The following is a 10,485-nucleotide window of genomic DNA, read 5'->3' as shown; positions in this document are numbered from 1 at the left end:
ATAAAGCAGCTTAATTGAATTTTAAACCCCCAATCTATTTTGTGTTTAGAAACAACCGGTCATTCATCATAAACTTTGTGAATATCTGGGCTTTCCCTCTTCACAATGCAGAAAGACTGCATTTAATCAGTGGACACCACTCGTTTTTATTACAACACACCTATCATAATTGTTTTCTTTACTAAAAGAGGTTTATTGTTATTATTATTGCTAAAGGTACTAGGTGTAAAAATATATTTTTTTTTGCAAGAGATAGCACTTGTATAGCCTAAGAAAGTAGCATACATGTGCAGAAAGTAGTTTTGAATGCATTTTATTGAAGAGAAACAAGTCTTGAACTTTTTTGGCAATATAGTGATATATTATTATATACTGTACAATGAGGAATTCAACTACAAAATACTAGTTTTCTCCCATTTTTAAACCATTGCCCCCTGCCCACAAGGTATAAACAACAATAAATAACAATAAAATAAGAGATACAAAACAAAAATGTGAAGAACATAAATCAATCAACTCTAATCAGCACATGTAGGACTGTAACGACTCTCGTGAGTAGAAGAAGGAGACCAAGGTGTAGCGTGGTACATGTTCATGACTTTTAATAAACTGAACACTGCAACAAAATAACAAAGTAGAAAAAACAAAAGGGCACAGTTCTGTCAGGCAACAAAACAGCTAAACCGAAAATAACTCCCCACAAAACCCAAACGGAATATCACTACTTATATATGATCCCCAATCAGAGACAATGATAGACAGCTGCCTCTGATTGTGAACCACACTAGGCAAAAACAACAAAGAAATAGAAAACAGATTCTCCCACCCGAGTCATACAGGTGCAGACTCTGGCCGCAGACCTGAACCTATAGGGGAGGGTCCGGGTGGGCACCTATCCTGGTGGCGGCGCCCGTGGCTCTGGACTGGGGACCATTGCTGGAGGCTCCTTGCCATGGATCATCACTACAGGCTCCGGGCCATGGATCATCACTGGAGGCTTCGTGCCATGGATTACCACTGGAGGCTTCGTGCCAAGGATCATCACTGGAGGCTTCGTGCATGGATCATCACTGGAGGCTTCAGCCATGGATCATCACTGGAGGCTTCGGCCATGGATCATCACTGGAGGCTTCAGGCACAAATACAATGTGCTGCACATGTGAGAAATACATCTGCAAAGTCAATGCACACACACGTGCAGCACATTGTATTTGTTTTACAGTCCTTCTTTGGTGGGCAGAATTGGCATCTCCTCCTCTTGCCTGCCCCAGCTGCAGCCTCAGGTGGATCAGAACAAGATTCAGCCCCCTGAACAGCTTTAACAAGCAATGCAAAGGCTGCTGTGCGGGGGAGGTGCTCCCTTCTTTGAATGTGTGGGGTTGCAAGTGCCTTTCCCAGCTGCTCCAGGAACACCCTCTTCTTGTTCCGCTTATCAGGCATCCAGGTAGGGTTGATCTTGTTCCATATCATGAAGGCATTGTATAAGGACACATCAATGATGTTATGGAAGATGACCAGGGGCCAGCAGGCAGTCATCCTCCTTCAGCTGTAAGTTCCAATTACCTTGTCCAGGTTGTCCACTCCTCCTTTGTTGTGGTTGTAGTCCAGGATGATGGCTGGATTCCTGTCCTCACGATCACTGATCTCTCTCCCCCTTGTTGCAAGGAGTGCAGGGGGAGCTCAGGCTTGTTCTTTCTAACAGTGCCAACCATGGTGATCTTCCTCTTCAGGAGCTGCTGGCTGAGTTCAATCAGTAGCACACATTGTCTCAATTTCTCATTGTGTGTGTGTGTGTCTGTGTGGTTTTTGTGGTGTGTAAATGATTTTACAACTACCAGGTAAAAAATGACGCAAAGACAATCTTTGTACCCTGGTGGTGTACAGCTTTCATGGAAATATGAACAAAGGCGATGTTTCACTTTTTCCAATTTTTGGGTCACTCTAGGAAAAGTCATCAAATTTCAAGTTTTAAAAATATAATTTAGGGGGTTGTCTCTGCTGTTAAACAGAGTGGCGGGTCAATTTTGACCCTTAAGACAACACAAGGGTTCAAACACTTCTGCAAAGGCATATTTTTTGACAAACCATTTTCAGCAAATGTACACCTAAATACCAATGTAGGAAAGATACACAAGCGATGGCCTCCGATGGACGTATATTTAATTTCATCCAACAAAATGACATGTGTTACATTACCAAAAGTATGAAGACAACTGCTCGTCGAACATATCATTCCAAAGTCATGGGCATTAATACAGAGTTGGTCCCCCCTTTGCTGCTTTAACAGCCTCCACTCTTCTGGGAAGGATTTCCACTAGATGTTGGAACATTGCTGCAGGGACTTGCTTCCATTCAGCCACAAGCATTAGTTAGGTTTGGCACTGATATTAGGGGATTAGGCCTGGCACGCAGTCGGCATTTCAATTTATCCCAAAGGTGTCACGCCCTGATCTGTTTCACCTGTCCTTGTGCTTGTCTCGATCCCCCTCCAGGTGTCACCCATTTTCCCCATTATTCCATGGGTACTTATACCGGTGTTCTCTGTTTGTCTGTTGCCAGTTTGTTTTGTTTCGTCAAGACCTACCAGTGTTTTTCCCTCTGTTCCTGTCTAATGATTCTTCCTGTTTTGACCTTTTCTGCCCGCCCTGACCCTGAGCCTGCCTGACATCCTGTACCATTGCCCCAGTAGTCTGGATTACCGACCTCTGCCTGCCCTGACCCTGAGCCTGCCTGCTGTCCTGTTCCATTGCCCCACTACTCTGGATTATCGACCCCTGCCTGCCTTGACCTGTCGTTTGCCTGCCCCTGTTGTTGTAATTAACATTGCTACTTCAACACAGCCTGCATTTTGGTCTTACCTGAAACGTGATAGTACGAACTGGCCACAGACAAACAGAGAACACAGGTATAAGTACCCAGGGGATAATAGGAAAAATGGGCGACACCTGGAGGGGGGTGGAGTCAAGCACAAGGACAGGTGAAACAGATCAGGGCGTGACAAAATATATTTGATGAGGTTGAGATCTGGGCTCTGTACAGGCCAGTCAAGTTCTTCCACGCCGATCTTGACAAACCACTTCTGTATGGACCTCGCTTAGTGCATGGGGGCATTGTCATGCTGAAACAGGAAAAGGCCTTCCCTAAACTGTTACCACATAGTTGGAAGCACAGAATTGTCTAGAATGTCATTGTATGCTGTAGAGTTAAGATTTTCATTCACTGGAACTAAGGGGCCTATCCCAAACCATGAAAAACAGCCCAAGACCATTATTCCTCCTCTACCAAATTTACAGTTGGCACTATGCATTGGAGCAGGTAGCATTCCCCTGGCATCTGCCAAACCCAAATCATCCCTTGGACTGCCAGATGGAGAAGTTTGATTAATCACTCCAGAGAACACGTTTCCACTGCTCTAGAGTCCAATGGCGGAAAGCTTTACGCCACTCCAGCCGACGCTTGGCTTTGAGCATGGTGATTTTAGGCGTTTGTGTGGCTGCTTGGCCATGGAAATCCATTTCATGAAGTTCCCAACAAACAGTTATTGTGCTGACATTGCTTTGAGTTTGGAACTCAATAGTGAGTGTTGCAACCGAGGACAGACAATTTTTACACACTACGCGCTTCAGCACTCGACAGTCCCGTTCTGTGAGATTGTGTGGCCTACCACTTTGTGGCTGAGCCGTTATTGCTCCTAGACTTTCCACTTCCCAATAACAGCACTTACAGTTGACCCGTGCAGCTCTAGCAAGGCAGAAATTTGACGAACTGACTTGTTGGAAAGGTGGCATCCTATGACGGTGCCACATTGAAAGTCACTGAGCTCTTCAGTAAGGCCATTCCACTGACAATGTTTGTCTATGGAGATTGCATGGCTGTGTGCTCGATTTGATATACATGTCAGCAAAAGGTGTGGCTGAAATAGCCGAATCCACTCATTTGAAGGGGTGTCCACATACTTTTGCATTTACAGTGCATTCAGAAAGTATTCAGACCCCTTGAATTTTCCACATTTTGTTACTTTACAGCATAATTCTAAAGAGGATTAAAAAAATTATCATCAATCTACACACAATACCCAATAATGATAGAGCAAAAACAGGTTTTTAGAAAAGTCTGCAAATGTATTGAAAATAAAAAACAGAAATACATTATTTACTTAACTTCATATGGCTGCAGGGGCAGTATTGAGTAGCTTGGATGAAAAGGTGCCCATTGTAAACACCCCATCTCCTCAGTCTCAGTTGCTAATATATGCATATTATTAGTAGTATTGGATAGAAAACACTCTAAAGTTTCCAAAACTGTCAAAATATTGTCTGTGAGTATAACAGAACTGATATTGCAGGCGAAACCCTGAGGAAAATCAAAGCAGGAAGTGGCTTCTATTTTGAAAACTCCATGTTCCATAAGCTGTGTTTTCCTATATTGCACTGGTGATTTCATGAATATAAATATTTATAGTAATATTTATTTTATGTAGCGCTATGCTATTCAGCGGTTGTTGATGACACTTATTGCAGCCATAACAGGTTAACTATTCAGACCCTTTGCTATCAGACTCAAAATTGACCTCAGGTGCATCCTGTTTCCAATGGCCATCCTTGAGATGTTTCTACAACTTGATTGGAATCCATCCTGTGGTACATTTAATTGATTGGACATGATTTGGTAAGGTACACACCTGTCTATATAAGGTCCCACTGTTGACAGTGTATGTCAGAGCAAAAACCAAGCCATGAGGTCGAAGGAATTGTTCGTAGAGCTCCGAGAAAGGATTGTGGCAAGGCACAGATCTGGGGAAGGGTACCAACAAATTTCTGCAGCATTGAAGGTCCCCAAGAACACAGTGGCCTCCATCATTCTTAAATGGAAGAAGTTTGGAATCACCAAGACTCTTCCTAGAGCTGGTCGCCCAGCCAAACTGAGCAATCGGGGGAGAAGAGTCTCTGTCAGGCAGGTGACCAAGAACCCGATGGTAACTCTGACAGAGCTCCAGGGTTCATCTGTGGAGATGGGAGAACTTTCCAGGAGGACAACCATCTCTGCAGCACACCCACCAATCAGGCCTTTATGCTAGAGTGGTCAGATGGAAGCCACTGATCAGTAAAAGGTATATGACAGCCTGCTTGGAGTTTGGAAAAAAGCACCTAAAGGACTCTCAGACCATGAGAAACAAGATTATCTGGTCTGATGAAACAAATATTGAACTCTTTGGCCTGAATGCCAAGAGTCATGTCTGGAAGAAACCTGGATCATCCAGATGGTCATTGGCAAACTTCAGACAGGCCTGGACATGCACTGGCTTGAGCAGGGGGACCTAGCGTGCGCTGCAGGATTTTAATCCATGACGGCGTAGTGTGTTACTAATGGTTTTCTTTGAGACTCTGGCCCCAGCTCTCTTCAGGTAATTGACCAGGTCCTGCCGTGTAGTTCTGGGCTGATCCCTCACCATCCTCATGATCATTGATGCCCCATGAGGTGAGATCTTGCATGGAGCCCCAGACTGAGGGTGATTGACCGTCGTCTTGAACTTCTTCCATTTTCTAATAATTGCGCCAACAGTTGTTGCCTTCTCACCAAGCTGCTTGCCTATTGGACTGTAGCCCATCCCAGCCTTGTGCAGTTCTACAATTTTATCCCTGATGTCCTTACACAGCTCCCTGGTCTTGGCCATTGTGGAGAGGTTGGCGTCTGTTTGATTGAGTGTGTGGACAGGTGACTTTTATACAGGTAACGAGTTCAAACAGGTGCAGTTAATACAGGTAATGAGTGGAGAACAGGGAGGCTTCTTAAATAAAAACTAATAGGTCTGTGAGAGCCGGAATTCTTACTGGTTGGTAGGTGATCAAATACTTATGTCATGCAATAAAATGCAAATTAATTACTTAAAAATCATACATTGTGATTTTCTGGATTTTTGTTTTAGATTCCGTCTCTCGCGGTTGAAGTGTACCTATGATAAAATTTACAGACCTCTACGTGCTTTGTAAGTAGGAAAACCTGCAAAATCGGCAGTGTATCAAATACTTGTTCTCCCCACTGTATACACAGCATATCTTTGTTAGACATAGCCATTTAGCTATTTTACTGAAAATTTTTGTACGCACGCATTCTCACACACACTGTTGTGTCTGTGTTGTCTGTTGTGTCTGTGTTGTTTGTCTTGTTGTGCTTACCACGTGAAGACATCTTTCAGCTTCTAGCTACACAGCCCAGCAAAGGCTGTCGTACAGCTCCCTCCACGTCCACAGTACCAGTCAAAGCTCTCTGCAGCTCAGACCTCTCCATGTCCTTCTGAGGTAGCCCTGAGAAACAAACTAGGACAGAGAGAGAGAGAGAGAGGAAGGGGGGGTGAGAAAGACAGATTAGGGAATGAGAGAGAGCGATGGAAGAGAGAAATGGAGGGAGAGACGGAAAAGAGAGGGGAGCGAGAGAGAAAGAACAGAGAGAGGAGACAAGAATTAAAGGGGTACACACACACATGGAATTGTAGAAGTTTTATTTTCTGAGTTTTCATTAAACATGTGAATTCTTTTGATAAAGGAATGTTCTGGGAACCTGGGATACAACATGTAGAAAACGTTTGATGGTTTTTCTTTAATTTGTCTAATATAGTAAGAAATACTTATTTGAAAGGGTGGTATGACTTTTGACCTCTGTCATGGCTCTCCTGTGTGGTCTGATCAGCCTCAGGGGTGGGCCATTTGGATAATGAATTTTAGGTAATTTGTAATACTGATTTAAGGTAATTTGTGTAATTGATAATTATGATGGAGTTTATAGTTCTTTGACATATTTGTAATTTGAACCAATGAGAAGAAAGAAGATGGCATAACCTTTGACGATGAGAAGACTTCCTTAAGTCTCTCTTCCTATGGCCATAAGGGTGCAATAATTTTTCTTTGTGGAGGGTTTCAGAGTAGAGATTTTGATCTGATTATGTCATTTGAAACTTTGTTTTATCTTTTGACCAGTAGTAATATGGGTTAAAAATGGGGCGAAGGTGGGTTTATAAAAAAACTGTCATAAGGTTATTTTGAAACTCCCACTATTTTGGCTTAACTAATGTTTAGTAATCTAGCAAAGTTTTATTTTCCCTTAGGTAGTCAGCTGTTGTTGTATGCAGTGTAAGAAGTTTAACACAACAAGGCTGTGAAATTGATATAATAGTATTATTATATTTTGTTGTTGAATAAGGTTATAAAATAGCAAGAATATGTTTAATGATGGTAGACTTATGTTAAGTATTTAGAACATATTTTAAGCCAACAGGACAGGGATATATGAAATCTGTGGTGATTCAAGATCATCAAGATAACCGTAATCAAACTATGTAATAATCTTAGAGATTACTACCATAGACATGTTGATTTTTCTAAAATCCATGAGTTCAGACAGGGAGACAGTGAGACATTTAGTCTATATTTGGAAACAACCTATATTTGATACTGACGGTTGTGGGAAGGAGCGACAGGCAGAGAGTAGAAAAGGCAGATGGAGAAGGGCTCCCTTGCCCTATGCTGAGGCCTAAGGTGACATTGATGGTTTGGGAGTATTAGGAGAAGGGGGAGGGGGAATGAGTAAGCTAGAGAGAGAGCAGAAGGAATTTGAGGAGAATGAGAGGGAGAGACTGGGAGTGAGGAGCAGGAGACCTGGAGAGTTGCGAAGGTTAGAATCTCATAATAATCCAGGATTGAGAGAAGATAGAAGGGACACAGAATAGTTAGATGACGATGAGAAGATACCCCAATTCCCATTCATAACCTTACCCAACCCCAGAGCTGGGGATAGAGCATAACCAGACACAATATAAGTATATAGGGCATGGACACAGAGGGATGTAGCAAGGGCATTAGAAGAAGTCACACATCCTAAGACAGGAATAGAGGGATTCAGAAGAGATTTGGTACAATGATAAGTTGCCCATACAACCTAAGTTATTGTTTAGATTTGCAGCAATATTGATACATGGGCAGAGCCATGTATCAACCGAAGGGATGGTAGATGGTACAGGTAATTAGACAACACTTTTTTAGCATACGGAATAACTAACAATTTAAAAATATGTATATTATTAAACCCATGGTCTTACAGATCTCGGGATTGGTCAGAGCTATTGATTGTCAGTTATTATCATTGGGATTGAAAATTCTCGTGACACCAATGTACAGTATTTAAAGCACACTTTTACAAGTCTGTCACAAATGACAGCTCCAATAAGCCCCTTATGGTGAATGACATGTAAACTAAAAGCTTGTAGAATCATTACTCCTTCGAGTTTTCAGTTCATCGTTCGCCGGGGAGGAGAACAGCTCAGCTATCTAACAAAATGCTAATTTGCAACTCGACACGTGGGACATAGGCTTCAGGAGCCAGTGGGTTAGATATGATTCCACCGTGGGCAACAACTGGCTACTAGTTAGTTGCCAGCCAAATACTGTATGTTTCAACACATTTAAAAGGATAGCTAGTGACTGAAATGTAGCTTGCTAACTGGCATGCTGGCTCACACTGGCCATGCAGTAGTCAACTAGCTAGCTAGCTAATGGTGGATGCCAAAAGACACAGCGTTCGAGACTTGGGAGCTCATGGGTACACAAGCTATATTACCCAACTCGGGAGCTCATGGGGATATAGGCTTCAGGAGCCAGCGGATTAGACTGGATTACACCACGGGCAACAACTTGCGACTAGTTCGTTTTCAGACAAATATTTTGAACTCTTCTACTTAGTTTATCCACCGACCACCGCATTTAGGAGGATAGATAATTACTAAAATGTAGCTAGCTAGACCACTGGCCGGGCAGTACCCACTAACTACTAGTGGAGGCATTACCTATTAGTCAATACAGTTGGGTTAACTTGCTCTAGTGGAGGCTGCTGAGGGGAGGACGGCTCATAATAATGGCTGGAATGGAGTGTAATGGCTGGAATGGAGTGAATGGTATCTGGAATGGCGCCTGTCCTTCCCCTTATGTTCGTAATTTCGGTGGTTGTGTCCTACTCGGTCACAATGTTTACAGGGAGCCTTACACTCCCGGGCGAAATGTCCTGTCTCATCGCAATTGAAACATTTTCTATTGTCTGATCCCGTCCATTTTTTTCCTTCTCTCTTAGGTCCCTTCCCCTTAAAGCCTCCTTTGTTTGTCTACAATTACCCCGATAGTTACTGTCAGATGCTCTGACTCAACCTGTCCTCTCTTTTTACAGTCTCAGTGATTATGGCCTACTTTATTGCAGTGTTTACACAGTGTCTCACAAGCTCTAGCAAAATGACCTGGTTTGTGACTGTTAAAGCATCTATCTCCCCCTTTCTTTTGACTGTTGCTAAATCCTGTTCTCCTTTCTGTGCCTCTTCCTATCTTCCTCCCTCAGCTCCCTGAGGACCAGCATAAGGGGGAGGGGGTAACGGGACGGGCGGCACCTGATGCGTCTGCGACCTCGACCTCGCCGTCTGGATTTTCCCTCCCCCGGTCTGCCAGGGAGGGGTATAATTTGGGTTTAAGTGATGTCTCTGTGGGAGACGTGGGAGTCCCGTACTTTTTCCTCCATTTTGGGCATTAGATTTACCTCTCATCCCCGGTTAATCCCGGGACCTCCTTTGAGGATTTACTACCCATGTTTATTCAATTACTATTATTGTTATTATGTTTCATCTCACAATCTATGTGTCTGTTCTTTTTACCGTTATTATCCTTAACCTATGTTGATAAATACCTCCCGTTAATCTTTCCTAGAATTTTAGAATAATTATTTGTATGAATATACATATATATTCATACATAGATATATTATTTAGACCTCACACTTTAGATATATTATTTAGATCTCACACTTTATACAACCATAAGTTCTACTTATTCTTAGGTGTTCCTTGTGACTTGACTGATAAATATATCTATCTTCTTATTCTATGTGTGTGCTTTTAAAACTGATTCAATTACTTCTATGTGTCTCACAATTGATGTGTATGTCCCTACTCCCTATGTGTGTGCTCACACTCTATGCTCACAATCTATGTGTATCTCTTTACCTAACCTTCTTGAAACTTTATCTATAGAGGTGTCTTTCAATCAGACATTAGGTCTCACACGTATACAACCTATAAGCTATTTTCCAGGGGTCGTAAAGCCCTAGTTAGCAGCCTATTTTTCTGTTGTTCCTTGTGACTTTGACTCGTTAATATCTCATATCTCACTCCGCTATATTAGGTTTCCCTTCTTCATTGGATAATCAGACCTAGATGTGCCCCCTGGAAGATCTGATTCTCCCCTTCTTCTATTTAAACGTATTTAGACAGGCGACCTATATTAATATAATCATGTCTCTGACCTTCTCTCTTTTGACCCTATTATACGTTTTAGGTCTCACCATTAGCTATTTTAAATCGGCAGTGGCCACAGTTGCCCAGGGTCATTGCGGACCCTGCTTCATTGTTGAATTTACAACTAATTCCTGTCTTCCATTTGCATAGAATACTTGGTT

This window comes from Oncorhynchus kisutch, linkage group LG28 (genome assembly GCF_002021735.2).
Source record: "Oncorhynchus kisutch isolate 150728-3 linkage group LG28, Okis_V2, whole genome shotgun sequence".
NCBI classification, from domain to species: domain Eukaryota; kingdom Metazoa; phylum Chordata; class Actinopteri; order Salmoniformes; family Salmonidae; genus Oncorhynchus; species Oncorhynchus kisutch.
The sequence above is the reverse complement of the archived record's forward strand: the minus strand, read 5'-3'. Positions refer to the sequence as shown.